Source organism: Mus musculus, chromosome 11 (genome assembly GCF_000001635.26).
Source record: "Mus musculus strain C57BL/6J chromosome 11, GRCm38.p6 C57BL/6J".
NCBI classification, from domain to species: Eukaryota; Metazoa; Chordata; class Mammalia; order Rodentia; family Muridae; genus Mus; species Mus musculus.
In genome coordinates this window covers 14,575,833-14,592,103 of record NC_000077.6, presented here as the reverse complement: position 1 = coordinate 14,592,103, position 16,271 = coordinate 14,575,833, and the positions used below count along the sequence as shown (strand labels likewise).

At 36.4% G+C, this 16,271-nt stretch overlaps 1 long non-coding RNA gene across 1 annotated transcript in view; it reads left to right on the top strand.

Moving 5' to 3' along the window:
• The window catches only part of 1700046C09Rik (RIKEN cDNA 1700046C09 gene), a 38,890-nt gene that overhangs the window by 7,122 nt on the left and 15,497 nt on the right, over positions 1-16,271 (top strand). Inside the window, exons 2-3 of the long non-coding RNA NR_045918.1 lie at positions 13,781-13,892; positions 14,075-14,182. This is a non-coding gene — a long non-coding RNA (RIKEN cDNA 1700046C09 gene). The remainder of the gene's footprint in view (positions 1-13,780; positions 13,893-14,074; positions 14,183-16,271) is intronic.

The window sequence follows — 16,271 nt, the reverse complement described above, 5'->3', positions numbered from 1 at the left end:
CTAAGTCATCAGGGAAATGAAAATCAACACAACCCTGAGATTCTACCTCAGACCAGTCAGAATGGCTAAGAACAAAATCTAAGGTGACAGCAGAAGCTGGTGGAGAAAGTAGAACACTCCTCCATTGTTGGTGGACCTGCAAGCTTGTACAACCACTCTGGAAATTAGTCTGGTGGTTCCTCAGAACACTGGAGATAGCATTTCATGAGAACCCAGCTATACCACTCCTGGGCATATACCCAATAGATGTGCCAAGATATAATAACAATACACTCTCTACTATGTTCATAGCAGCCTTATTTATAATAGCTGGAAGATGAAAAGAACCAGATGTCCTTCAACAGAGGCAAGGATACAGGAAATGTGGTACATTTACACAATGGAGTACTACTCAACTATTAAAAACAATGAATTTATGAAATTCTTAGGCAAATGGATGGAACTAGAAAATATCATCCTGAGTGTTATAACCCAGTCACAAAAGAACACACATGGTATTTACTTACTGATAAGTTGAAATTAGCCCAAGAGCTCAGAATACCCAAAGGAGAACTCACAGACCACATGAACCTCAGGAAGAAGGTAGACCAAAGTGTGATTGCTTTGGTCCTTGATAGAAGGGGGAACAAAATACTCAGCGGAGGAAATATGGAAACAAAGTATAGAGTAGAGACTAAAGGAAAGGCCATCCAGATACTGCCCCACCTGCAGATCCATCGTACACGCAGTCACCAAATCCAGACCCTATTGTGGATGCCACTCTTAAATCTCTTAAATATGAAGTCATTCTACAGGTTCATGGTGAGAGATCCCATTCCTTTACTGTGATTTTTATTCACAACATAGGCCATGCCCAAATACCAAATACCAACTCTATATATGGGGACTCTCTAGTTTGTGTCTTCTAGTAAGTAAATAAAATAAATCTCAAAGTATTTTTTTGCTAAAACAGACTAATTCTCCATGGATCTTAATAGTTTATCTTTCAAACAGCTTTCCAGGTAACATTGATTGTGCAAATGGGCATAATACATAGAAAAAACTTACTATAAACTTCTGTATTATTAATATTTTATGATTTGCTTCTATTTAAGCCATCTGGAATTGCATAAAAGAAAGTTCTAAATTTAGTAGTTATTCAGGTTGTTTTAGAATGTTGTTAAGATGTTAATTAAGATTCAGTAGATATTGTACTTGCTTTTACATTCTAAAATTCTAACAGGTAAATCTGTGTAGAGGCACCAACAATCTTGTGTAACCATAATGGGGCACATGGGAAATAAGAAAGCATACACACACGTGCACACACAGGCACATATAAACATAAACACACACACATACACACACACACACGGAGCAGGTGCTAGTTCATATTAGAATGTCTTGTACAATTCCACATCTTTCTTTTTTTCTTACTAATGAATATAAATTTCTGAAAATTGTCCAAAGTCCATTTTAAATCTGTCCAGTAAATGCAGTTTTCAGGCTCCCAGAAAAACCCTGAACAAATTGATTGTCTGTGGTACCTGAGATCCTATTGTTGGCCAATATTGATGAGATGACACACTTCAGTACACAAGTCCAGCGTTGCATCCTGTTTCCTCCTCATTGTTCCAAAGCTTTATTAGAGTATTATGTCCATTCATAAGAGCCCACACCTTTGATCAGAATAATAACATTTTTCTCTTCTCCTGACATAAAAAGTAATTAAATGTCAACAGTAAAAGAAAAAAAAAACAGTAAAAAAGTCAGTTGTAGCCAAGCCTGCTGACTTGAGTTTAATCCCCTGTACCCACAATTGCTTCAAGTTTTCCTTTGACTTTTCCTGCACTTTATAGCGCACATTTTAAATACAAAAATAATCCGATGTAATGATAATGAATATGACGGTAAAATGTAAGAAAGTTAAATATTGTGCCATTTGACCATGCGACAAACGCTGTGCATGGAGGTAGTATATGGCACTTCGTAACAACTTATTGACAGACCTTTTTCTACAATCTGGATTTCAAATTTTATCCTACATTCATGAATTTAGCTTCATTGAAGAAAAATAGGCATCTATATTTAATGTAGTAGAAAAATGTCATCAATACACCTGTTTTGTTGTTGCTTTTTAAATCTTGAGAAAATGAACCAGCCATATACTTCTTGTTGGCCTTAAACACACAATCCCCTACCTGTGACCCACAGTGCTGAGATTTGTATATCTGCCATCATGCCCTTCTATGGTCTTTCTTATTTCAGCATATATACATCCCTTCACAGCATCAAGATCCTTGTTATAAGAAAATGGAGAAATGTGGTTTTATGTTTTTTTTTTAATCCAGTTAAAGTGAAATTTGAGAATAGACCCTTCACTTCATAGAATGAATGAACCAGTGATGTTCTGTGTAGCACTCTTTCTTCCCTAAGATGAAATTGTTAAGGGCAAAGATCATGCCTTTGTTCAATACTGAATACTATTCCTTCCCTATTTTAAATGTTTAGCACTTGGAAAAATAGGCATTCATGCTAAGGATCTATAAGTTAACATTTTAATCAACAACAAGAAAGTAAAGATTGAGTTTATACTGTAGCACAGGATACCTGAAAATCAGAGATTGGAAGACATAGAGGACTTACCTAGAGCAAGTTATGTTCTTGCAACTCTTCTAGAGTCATAATTCAAAGTCTCACAGCTTGTTAAAATTATTCAGACACAAAACAGTAATTACCAAGGCATAATGAATGGATGGTTTCCCAAGAAGCTTTCTGGTGCATTGGATATCACAGTAGGAGACATATTTCTCTAGCTTTTAAGAAAGATGAGCTCCACAGGTACTGCATTGAGTAGATGCTCTCTGCAAGCCAGACCTTCTACTAGAATAATTGTAAATAATTTTCAGTTAAAATGAAATGAGAAAGCTATTCTAACCCATATTAAAACTACGTAAATCATGAAAACATCTATTATAAAGCATGAATGATTGTTGATTTTCTGGGGACCAATGCATATTATATTGATGGGCTCATTTAATAAGACGCCAACCCTCATAAGAAGCCAGCATGACCTTGGTTTTGCTCACATCTTTAGTAGATACCAATAAGGCAATATCTACTGAAGAGCCAGTCAAATTATATATTTAAGTCATTTCCAGTAACTAGAGACATGTGATATATTGTTTCATGCAGGTCATGAAGCAAGATACACAGTAAAGTGATGACTGCAAAAGTTTAGGACTCTCCATTATAGGTCAACAGTGGATGAGTGTATATTCATTGGTATACTTACAGTTCTGGAATCTATGCTGAACAGCAGCACATACCATACAAGATTTTCTGCTGAGAGAAATGTGTGCATCAGTGTTAGGAGAGAGTTATTTTCTCAAAGCTGGTTGATTGAGCTTTGTAGATGAAGCCCATTTCCCAAAAAGGTTTCTCTTTAACCCATGACAAAAATCATAAAATCACTCTGGATCTGAATTATTGGATGTAGCCACCTGCAGCTACAGGAACCAGGTTCCTGAAAGGGAGGCTGGGGCTTTATGGGAGAAATTGTTAGAGACAATTCAAAGTTTTCTGATAAAGGACAATGTTTACTTAAAACTCTGAGCTTATAAAGCGGGTAGGGGATCCCTTCCTCCACCACACCAGGATCTTGTCAGGATAGTGTCAGGAGAACAGGTTCAACCTCTCAGAAGGTCGTGGTCTCTTGGAGAAAACCACAGATGTGGCAGAACAATAGACCTAATATAGGTCAGAAGACTCCACTCTAGGTGGGCTAGCTGAGAGTGGCAGAACAGGTCTAAGCCAGCATGCTCAAGGCTGGGAGAGGCTACAATTGGAAAGTATATGAGATTTTCTGAATTATAACAATGTGTTTTCACCAAAATCCTATAATATGATCACAATCAATGAAAATGAATTTTTCAAGATAAACAATCTATCAATGGTTATGAATTAACACACTTTATACATTAGCATACTGACTTACACATTTTAAACCAAACACTAAATTTGAGTTTGTCCTATAAATATTACTTCACTAATCATGTTATTGGTCACTTCAGACTGGAACTTTCAGAAATTCTGCAAAATGTGAGCAACATCTAAAGCATTAGGAAATGTAGCTCTAATTTTCAGAAAATTAAAAAAAAAGGTCTGTGCTGTAAACTGTAGATGGCTGAATTTAATTTGTTAACTGTGTCAGTAAAATAAACAAATAAATAAAAACATTTAACTATTGTAAACATAAGCATTTACCTGTAGTTTCTAATCAGAAAAATAATGACATTCACCACTAAATATCATATTTGCTTTATAGGTAAAACTAATCACACTTTGATTGCTGCAGATGTATAGGTTCATATTTCTGTGGAACATAGTGACCCTCTATTTTCTCCACATATCTACTTACCTTTCCTACATTGAGTGTTAACTCTAACCTCCACCAATGATATTTTTCTCACAGAATCTTTTTTAAAACTTTTATTTAATCTTATTTTTACAGACCAGACTTATCCTATACCTCCTCTTCTCATAGTGCACCCCCCACCCCTGCCTCCATGAGGATGTCCCCACTCACCACCCACAACCCACCTCTACCTCACAAGACCTCCCCTCTCCCTACGGCTTCCAGTCTCCTGAGGATTAGATGAATCTTCTCTGACTGAGTCCAGACCAAGCAGTCCTCTGCTGTATATGTGTTCGGGCCCTCATATCACCTGATGTATGCTGCCTGGTTGGTGGCTCAGTGTCTGAGAGATCTCGGGAGCCCAGGTCAGTTGAGACTGCTGGTCTTTTTATAGGGTCTCCCTCCTCTGCACCTTCTTCCCGTGTTTCTCTACTTCAACCACAGGGGTCAGAATCTTCTGTCCATTGGCTTGGCACAAATATCTGTATCTGCTTGTTGGGTCTTTCCAAGAACAGTCATTATAGGCTCCTTTGTGTGAGAACACCATAGAATCAGTAATGGTGTCAGGCCTTGGGTCCTCCCCTTGAGCTGGAAACTGATTTGGGCCTGTCCCTTTCCTTTTTTCCTTTTCCTTTTCCCTTTCCTTTTCCTTTTCCATTTCCTTTTCCTTTTCCCTTTCCTTTTTTCCCTTTCCCTTTTCCTTTTTTCCCTTTCCCTTTCCCTTTTCCTTTTCCCTCCCCTCCCCTCCCCTCCCCTCCCCTCCCCTCCCCTCCCCTCCCCTCCCCTCCCCTCCCCTCTCCTCTCCTCTCCTCTCCTTTCCTTTCCTCTCCTTCACTCTCTTCTCTCTCTACCTCCATCCCCACTGTGATTTCTTTCTTCTCCCTCACAAGTGGGTTGGAAGCACCTTCATTTGGGCTATTAGACTTATTAATCATGTGCTCCATATGTACATAGCAGCCTGATTCTTGATATCCGGAAGCTCTAAACAACCCAGATGTCCCACAACAGAAGAATGGATATAGAAAAATGTGGTTCATTTACCTAATGAAATATTACTCAGCTATTAAGAACGAAAGCATCATGGGCTTTGCAGGCAAATGGATGGAACTAGAAAATATCATCCTGACTGAGGTAACGCAGATCCATAGGGACATGCATGATTCGTGCTCACTAATAAGTGGATATTAGTCAAAAACGATACAGAATACTCAGGTTACAATCCACAGAACTCAAAAAGGTTAACAAGCTGAAGGGCCCAAGTGAGAACATCTCAATCCCACTTAGAAGAAAGAAGAATGCAATTATAGGAGTGGGTATGGAAGGAGGGACCTGAGTAGAAAAGGGGACAGGGAGGGAAAGAGGGGAACATGATCAGGTATTGGGTGGGGGGAACAGGACTTAAGCCCCGAGGGCCAGCAGAAAGAATGGAAACAGGCAACCACGGGAGTTAGGAGGTGAGGGGACCCTCTAGAATGTACCAGAGACTTGGGAGGTGAGTAACACTCTGGACTCAAAGAGAGGGATTCTACATGAAGTACACTACAATGGGAGAAGGATCTTGTAGAGCCCACTGCCAGTAGAAAGAAGGGGCATCAAGGGAGGGAAATATCTGGCTTGGGGAGGGAAGGGGGAGGAGAAAGGGGGAACATGATCAGGTGTTGGGGTGGGGATCAAGCATGCAACCCTGATCACAAGCAGAAAGAATGAAAACAGGCAACCTCATGAAGTAGAAGTTACGGGAAGGGGTGGGGTTGCAATCCCACAGCCAAAACTCTGACCCAGAATTATTCTTGTCTTTGGGAGTTTGGCTTTGAAATTCTTGCTTGAAAAGAAATCTTTCTTATTGTGATTTGATGATTCCTGCCCACTTCTGCATTTTACCATATACAATTTCAAAGTACGAAGACCTTATCAAAATAATTAAGAATAAAAATAAAAAAAAGAGGTAGAGAAATGCCTAGGGCCCTTTATAGCAACTTAGCAAACCTACTATGAACTCAGAGAAACTGAAGCAGTTAACACAGACCAATACACGGGTCTACGTCCTCTGAATATATCTGATAGCTTTGAGTTTAGCACTATTATGGATCTCCTGAATGTGTGAGCAATGAAAGGGTCTTTGATCTCATGACTGCTCTTGTAGCTCTTACTGTCTTTTGGCTTGGCTTGTTCAACTTCAATATGATAGTTTTGTTTTATCTTACCGTATTACATTTTGTTTTATTTTGTTATCTCTTGAAAGCTTGCTTTTTTTTTTTTTTCCTAGTGAGTGATGGAAAAAGAGTAGATATGGATGGGAGGGACATTCGGGAGGAATGGGGAGGAGTAAAGGGAGGAAAAACTGTATTCAGATTATACTGTATGAGGAAATAATCTATGGTTAATAAAATGGGAAAATTTTGTTTTTTGTTGAGTTTTCCTGAGACATGTGGATTCATGGTTAAATTACCACAGAAAACTAAGCCAGAGTGTTTGCTATACTTAATCTTTGTGACTAGCTGAAAGATTAGCTCTGACAAATATCTGTAATATAGGGGATTTAGTGGAAATGTTAAGACTGTGTAAAGACAGGTATGTTTCATAATTCTTACTGGATAATTTGTGAATAATTTGTATATTTTTAAAGATTTTCTGTTTATCATTCATTTCAAACTTGATCATTTGTTTCTTTTAACTTTAACATTTTCCTTAGTTTTCTTTGTGTTGTTCGATTGCTTCCTGTGACCTTCTTCCCTACATTTTAAAAGTAGATATTAGTTATGGGTTTTTTAATATGGGGTTTAGGACATAAAAATGGAAATATACATTGTGTTCCCACAGACTTTTTTTTCCTTAAATTAGGTTGTAATCCTACCAATTGGAAAAAACAGGCTGTAGGAGTGGAAGTTTAAGCCCAGCATAAGCTACTGACTGAATCCAAAGTCAGATTAGATCCGTACAGTGAGACTCTGTTTCTCTAAGTAAAAAGTAAACAGAGGATTCGATTCAAGTTCTCAAAACATTGTATTCCCAAACATTATATATTTCCTTTCTGGCTTAATTGATGCTGTATTATGGTTTTACATTGCTGCTTAAGAGTTTCCAGTGTGAGACACTGTTTTAACCATGACCTTTATTTGTTTGCTCCTTTTAGCTGAAGTGTCTCCTTACATCTTTTGTACATTCATAAATTTTGGATACAGCTCTTTGTCAAGGTTTATGGTCAGTATTACATCTCTAGCTCTTACTTTTCATCTCAGTCTCTAGAAAATTCCTGCCTTTTAACACAGGTCTCTTATTTTAATTTCACCTTGAATATTTACTCTATTCCTTTATTCATGTGGTTACAGAGATTAAACTGAGGGTCTCATTTTGTATTTCCATTTAAAAAAATTCTCTTATTTATTTACATTCCAAATGTTGCCCCCTTCCCAGTCCCCAAGCCAAGAATTCTTCACCCTATACCCTGTCTCCTTGTCCTATGAGAGGGTGCTTCCCCTACCCTTCCATTCACATACCCCCTCACCCTTGCACCCACTACCACCTCATCCTACCTCCTTCATTCCCCTTTCCTGGGCCATCATGTCTTTACAGGGTAAGGTACATACACTCCCATTGATACCAGACAGGATAATCCTATGCTACAAATGTACCACAGGCCTCCAATGAGCCCATGTATGTTCTTTGGTTGGTGGCTTAGTCTCTGGGAGAACACAGGTTTCCCATATTAGTGGATACTATTGGTCTTCCTATGGGGTTGCCACCCTTTCAGCTCCTTTAGTCCTTCCCCTAATTCTGCCATAGGGGTTCCCTATTTCAGTCCAATGGCTGGCTGTAAGTATCTGAATCTGTCTCAGTCAGCTGATGGTAGAGCTTCTCAGATGACAGCCATCATAGGCTCCTGTCTGCAAGTACAACATGGCATTAGTAATAGTGCAAGTGTTTGGTACCTGACCATGGGATGGATCCCAAATTGGGCCAGTCACTGGATGACCTATCCTTCAATCTCTGCTCCATTTTTGTCCCTGAATTTCTTTTATTCAGAAACAATTCTGTGTAAAAATTTGGAAGGTAGGTTGGTGACCCCCTTCCCTTCACTGAGGGCTGTCTATCTACTGGATGTGGTATCTCCATATTCTATCTCTAAAGGGTTGGGCATTCTGGTTAACATTTCCATCTGGAGTTATTGGGTTTTGTTATGCTTAGCTATGTAAATGCAAATAAAGAAAATATCCAATTTTTTAAACAAAAAAGAAAGAAAAACTTAATTCTGAGAGAAAAGGGAAAGAAATATTTATTCCCAGAGTTGTTTAGAAATAATTTACGAGGAGATGTTCAGACCCAGGTCATCCAAGTATTTAACAGGATAGTTTACATATGTAAGAAAATTTGATTTACTAAATAACAAATCTTCGCATATTTATACAATGTATTTTGTAGTTTTTATGGTCGAATACTTGATAATGATTCTTTGATTTGATTTTCATGATCTTCTAGATGCATTTGTTAAAATTTAAACTGTTATGTCTGTTTACTTTCAATGGGTCTTGATATATAATTAGATATAATTTCAGTTGTGGATTTGCCTCTCATTAGTTGCATTTTAAAGTATATTTGCAAAGAATAGAACTGAAGTGATTGTTATTAGATCAAATCAGAAAGAAAGTTGCCTTAGGTCTTTTGCTCAGTTTCATGTAGATTATTATAATTACAAAAAAGCTTTGGGCAAAATAGGATAAAATTGATTTATTTTGACCCTAATGTGTTTCTCTATCTTTTTTTTTTTTACTTCTTGTATATTTTAGTATTTAAACATATTTATAAGGATGTCCTTATATTCTCGACAGGAGTTTATTGAACATGTCAACCTTACATCCTGTTCTTTATTTTGCCAGACTAAATATTTGTCTACCTCCCTGTTTTGTTGGATGGATGTTTCTTGTACACATTTGATCATATAGCTTTACTTATTCTTTACCTTTGCTTTGTGATGTTCATACTGTCCCAAGTAGGTTTTATTCCTTACTAATATGAGCCAGAAATACTTAGGATAAATTATTGATATGAAATAAGTAAAGACTATTTGGAATGTCTGTGAAGAGATGAGTTTTAATAAGACAATTGGAATTGGGCAAAGTGTTGTAAAGTGCCCCCTCCCCCAAGAACTGGTAAAATGGACTAACACACACAGTGACCCTAGAACATCCTAAATCTGAGAAAATTAAGATTCTGCTCAATTACTCTCTATGACATACCTGATAGGTATGAGGGCATGGAGTATCAAAAGCATTAACATAGGAAACAATTTATATTACTGAACTAATATGTGAATGAATAAACAAAAATATTCTTGTATGAGTTCAGAACACACAGAGGGCACAGTCTGAAGAGATGGTTGTCAATGAGACCAGAATGAAATAAAAGGAAGGGAAAATTGAAAGCCATATAGATATTATCAGAATCTTATTGTTCAAAACACTCAGAAATGGATGACTTCTGATGTATTAAAGCTATTAATAAACTAAGAATACAGGCAAGAGTATAAAGTCTAAGGAACTGAGAGATTTCTAGGTAAACTCAGAACTGAGAACTTAAGACCAATCAATCTTCATCATGTCACATATTACAAGACAATAGTGACAAGTGTTCTTTGCTTTTCATTTTAAATCAGACAGGTCTTGAGTAACAGTGCAATGAATTTAAATTAAACTCAGGATAAACTCATTCTGTTAAAATATAGGAATGATTCCTTAATATAGTAACTAAGATAATTTGGATAACAGTTCAAGTCTGATACTTTGAAAATCCTAAGAAAATCACAGAAGCATAAATTAATTCAAAGTATGAGAAAGATTCTCTCTTTTCTTTTCAATGTATTTTGATTTGTGGTATACACTACTTGTCAGTATTTGCATCCTTGAAACCTTCATAGAACAATGTGCATGGACAGTTTTCCATGAAACCTGTAAATTGGCCTTCCAGCATTAACACCATTATTGACATTCCAATCAGTATTTGTAAATTGAATCATTAGTTCTAGAATTTAGCTGAAGGAGGTTAAATTTTAATTTACTTTTGTCTCTTCCTACTTTGTAAACATTGATAAGTAATGTTAACTTTATTTTTGACTCCCTATATAAGTGCAGTTATACAATAAGGTAAGGAAATGTAAATTATAAATATTAAAATATTTCATGAATTAAGATTATTAAACACATTTACTAGAATTACTTTTGTGAGATTCAGGCTGTTAAGTAAACTGTTCTTAGGTTTTGAGGCTTTTATTTCTATGTGAAAGCACATTGTGTCACACCAGTAATTTCTAACACAAACATTTTTCCAGTTTTAATCATATCACAATTTATCACTTCTTTTTTGCCTAACAAAACACAGGCACATACACAAGCATATACAATGTGATATATATATATCCACTTTACTCATAGTGTCTATGTATGTATGTATGTGTGTGAGTTGTGTTCCATGACATATACGGATAATTTCTGGACTCAGTTTTCTCCACCACTCCCTGAATATTTTCATGGGACCCAGGGTCTTCAGTCTTGTGAAACTTGTTAAACCATTGTCAGTCCATTATAGTGATTTTTGAAATAGAATCTCATACTGTATCCCAGGCTCTCCTGGGACTCATACTGTATGCGGCCCATTTTATATTTAAACTCTTATAGTTCTTCTGCCTCAGCTTTCTGAGTTTTGGGATTACAGATTGAAATAACCATCTCTGGCTGAACTGAATTTTTAATTAGTTGCTATAAAATATTTCAGCAATAAACTCTGAGAATATGTACTGTAATTTCTAAAATTCTGAGTGAGATTAACTATAAAGTACTTTTTATTTCCACAAGTATCTGCCTTTTCAAAATAAATGAGTAAACTCTCTAGACTTTCAAAAAAACTTCTGAAATTCATAAGTTATTAGTAGTTTTCTCTTTTAAATTGTCTTTCGTACTGAACAACAGCAGGAGAAAAATTCTATGTATCTTATTTTTGATATATATTTGGGTAGCTTCCTAAGACTTTAAATAATGTATTTTCCTATTCTCTCGTAAAATACACTGGAAAAATATATTTCAAAAATTCTTAAGTTCAATAATCAAGTAATTAGTACATGCAAAAAATTGTGGGTCTCTTATAAACTAAGGAGAGAAGCAATCTATAGGCTTTAATGTATGTATAGTAAATTGAAGACTGAAAATAAATACGTAAAATTTTACCTATGGAAATAGAAAAGAAAAGCAAAGTAGAAGTGGTATTAATTAAGTAAGTTATAATGCATGAATACAATTTAGAATTGAATTACCCTATATTAAGGGATCAATGCTCCCACAAGATACTGTACACTAGCATATAAAATGCTCAGTGCCAGGAATGGACTATTTCTTTTAGCGTTCTTCACCGGTAAGGTCATAAAGATCCACAAACATTATAAACTATTTTCATTGCTCTTTCTTATCCATTAGGATTTGAATGTGAGATGAGATTGCTGAATAGAACACATCCCTATGCCACAGAACATAGAAAATTCAAGCTAGAGCTGAATTAGAAGCCTTTATTAACTAGCTTTCATAAAAAACTATCAGATAAGAGAAATTGCCCTCAGTGTTATCCATATGTGAAATATCTGAGCTACATATGAGCCTCTTGAGTCTCTTGAGTTGCTAAGGTATATATGTTATGTGCCTTACTTTAAAATTGGTTATGTAATGTGAACTAACCAGTAACCCCAGAGCTCGTGTCTCTAGCTGCATATGTAGAAGAATAAAATAAAACTGGTTACGTTAGCTAGAGGAAGATACCTATGAGTTTATGAAACTGAAATGGAGTTGAGACTGGAGGGTGTTATGATAAATTGGGGGTGAGGAGTGAGCAATTGATATGATCAAGATATATGAATGACAATCTAAGAATACATTAAAATTTTTAAAATTTTAGGTAGCATGAAATATTAGAAGTAGAAGTAATCAAATTCAAAGTGATATCTAAGTGAAAAATTACTAGAATGGAGATATTCATATTTGCATATACTCAGAGATGATAATTGCTATGAGATAGATGATGCATTACACTGTAAACTTGCCAGCATTTCTTTCATCCACAAATGATATATTTTCCCATCTACCCTTTAAGTTGGTTTCTAAGGTTAGGCAAATTCTACCATCTATTTAGATTTCTTATTTTCTCCTTGGATTCCAGTTTTGTTTCATTGTCTCATTGACATAACACCTTTTTTTTAGTGCTATATAACACTAGTCCTCTTTAAGTTGTGTATGTTTCTAAGAGAATTCAACTTTAAAAACTTTGATACTGAGATATTTAAGTGTTTCTGTAGTGGGAGGCTTATAATGTTGTATCAGTGTTTAGATACTGTTCCTGCATGAATATGTCCTCACTACTTTCTTTTAGAGGTATATACCAAAGATATGACCTTCCATTGTTAGTGTTAAATTTGTCATTGATGTGTTGTAGTTTTTGTAGAATTCTCCATTAAATATATTCTACCCCATTTGTTATAGACTATATCAGTATCCTAGTTATGCTGGTCTGTCATATTCTTCTACATTTATAAGTGATATTATTTGCCATATTTAAAAAAATAAGATGATTTAATCACTCTCCCACTCTAGTGTCCATCTTGTGATTATATAACTTTAAATATTTTCTTTAGAATTGCACATTAAGAATATATTTTGTTCTAAGAGCATTGGAACAAAATCATAGAAAATGAACTAGGGGAAGGACTGAAGGATCTGAAGGGGGTAGCTACCCCTTAGGAAGACTGGCAATATCAACTAGACCACCCAGAGCTCCAAGGTACTAAGCCATCAAAAAAGAACATAAATGAGTTCGTCCATGGTCCACAATGTACATGTAGCAAAGGACTGCCTTGTCTGACCTCAGTTGGATGTTATATGCTTAGTCCTGTGGAGGATTGATGCCACAGAGAAGGCAGATGCTAGAGGAGAGAGGTGGAAGTGGGTTGGTGGGTGGGACAGCAACCTCTTAGAGGCAAAATGAAGTGAAGAGAGGATAGGGGTTCATGAAAGAGGGACCATGAAGGAGGGCAGCATTTGAACTGCAAATAAATAAAATAATTAATAAAAAACAAAGTATTCTTTCCCTGACAAAATAGATTATTTTCTACTATAGTCTATTTCTGAGGTCAGATTTTTAATCTTTTTTTATTGTTCTTCCTTTTTCACCATAACTATATGAGTATAAATTGCATGTTCCTTTGTATTTTTCCCATAGAAATATTGTTTGAATATTTAGTTACAATTATTTAAGCTTTGATAACTCATTTGCAATCTCTGAATAATATTAGTTTATGCAATAGCATAATTCCCTATCTATGTAAAACTTACGGAACATCTTGTTTGCTTTCAGGTTTTAGTAATCATAAAACCATTCCAAATGCTGGCCAAGTGCAGCTAATTTCGGTGGTGGAATTTCTGAGAATGACAGCCATTGTCTAAGCATTCATCAAAGCATGTTACAGGTGAGAATGTGTGCTATTAGTGGTTTACAACACTCCTGAGTTTAATTGATATTGGGTGTTGACAAGATTTATGAAAATAAATAAGCTTATGGAGAAAGATAATGCTTCCACTGGAAGCTCAAAAGAATACAGAATATCTGGGACATGGCATGGTGATTTTAGTTTGCTGGCTGCTCTTCCAGGGAACCTGGATTCAATTCCTAGCACCCACATGGAGGTTCATGAACACCTATAACTCCAGTTCCAAGAGATCCAATATTCTTTTCTGGCCTCTGAAACATTCACACAAGGTAAGCAGATATGTGTAGGGGTAAAACCCATATTCATAGATATAAAATATTTTTAAAAGAAAATATAAAATATAAAACAATTACAAAATTTTATGTGTGGTATTTGGTCTGGAGTAAGTGTTGAAATCCATTTGATAAGTACCTGGTAGCTTGGTTACTAGGTTGTACCATCTTTGTGTTAAAAGCAAAAGTGTGACCTTGCACCCAAACTCAGAGGACAGTCCCATGGTCTCCAGAAGACTCTCCACCCCACAGGTGCCCTAGCATGCCCAGGATCTTAGGATCAATGGTAAGTGGAACACAACATCTGTTCCAAAAGAACTGGGGGTGCCTGGGGCCAGCTGGAACGCAGGCACAGGAAATGTGCCAGACCAATTGTTCAGATACCTTCCTGTCAACAAAGGTCTACTTTAGTTTTAAACTCAGTGGACAGCCCCACAGTCCTTAAAGGAGAAACCACTTTCAGGCACTCTAAGGCATCCAGGATCTTAGGATACCAGGATCCCAGAAACATGCTCAAACCAGGATCTCAGAGTCTCATAAGAAGCTTTACTCCCAAGAACTCTGAAACACACAGAATCTCAATCATAGAATCCCAGAATCACAAAGAAAGCTGGACTCTGAGAAGTTTTGACTCAAATGGGATTACAGGAAGGACAGGCTCCAATCAGATATGCCAGGGGCTGGAAGCACTTGAGATAATGCTGTGGCAGGAGGCAAGCTTAAGAACAGAAGGAACAGAAACCAGGGTTACTTACCATCATCAGAATCCAACTCTCCCACCATAGCAAGTCCTGGATTCACCAGCACACCAGAAAAGCAAGATATATATCTAAACTTACTAAGCATAATAATGATTGAGGACTATAAGAAGGATATAAATAACTCCCTTAAAGAAATACAGGAGAACATATCCAAACAGGTGAAAGAATTGAACAAAATCATCCAGGATCTAAAAGTGGAAGTAGAAACAATAAAGCAAACACAAAGGATGGCAATTCTGGAAATAGAAAACCTAGGAAAGAAGACAGGAGCCATAAATGCAAGCATAACAAACAGAATACAAGAGATAGAAGAAAGAATCTCAGGTGCAGAAGATACCATAGGAAACATTGACACAACAATCAAAGAAAATGCAAAATGCAAAAAGATTCTAACCCCAAACATCCAGGAAATCCAGGACATAATGAGAAGACCAAACCTAAGGATAATAGGTATAGACAAGAAGGAAGATTTCCAACATAAAAGGCCAGTAAATACCTTCAACAAAATTATAGAAGAAGACTTCCCCAATGTAAAGTAAAAGATGCCCGTGAACATATAAGAAGACTACAGAAGGAGAAAGGGAAAAAAGCTAAAGTAACATATGAAGGCAGACCTATCAGAATTACACCTGAATTCTCCCCAGAGACTATGAAAGCCAGAAGATCCTGTGCAGATGTCATACAGACCTAAGATAGCACAAATGCCAGCCCAGGCTACTATACCCAGCAAAACTCCCAATAACCATAGATTGACAGACCAAGGTATTCCATGACAAAACCAACTTTACATAAAATCTTTCCACAAATCCAATCCTTCGAAGGATAATAAAGGAGGAACTCCAACACAAAGAGGGAAACTATGCTGTACAAAAATCAAGAAAGTAATCCTTCAACAAACCTAAAAGAAGATAGCCAGATAAACTAAATTCCAACTCTAACATCAAAAATAACAGGAAGCAACAATGAGTTTTCTTTAATAACTCTTAATATCAATGGACTCAATTCCCCAATAAAAAGATATAGACTAACAGACTGGTTACATAAACAAGACCCAACATTTTGCTGCATACAGGAAACCCACCTCAGTGAAAAAGACAGACACTACCTCAGAGTAAAAGGTTGGAAAACAATGTCCCAAGCAAATGGTCCCAAGAAACAAGCGGGAGGAACCATTCTAATATGGAGTAAAATGACTTTCAACCTAAAGTTACCTAAAAAGACAAGGAGGAGCATTTCATACTCATCAAAGGTAAAATCTTTCAAGATGAACTCTCAATTCTGAATATCTAAGCTCCAAATGCAAGGGCAACCACATTCATTAAGGA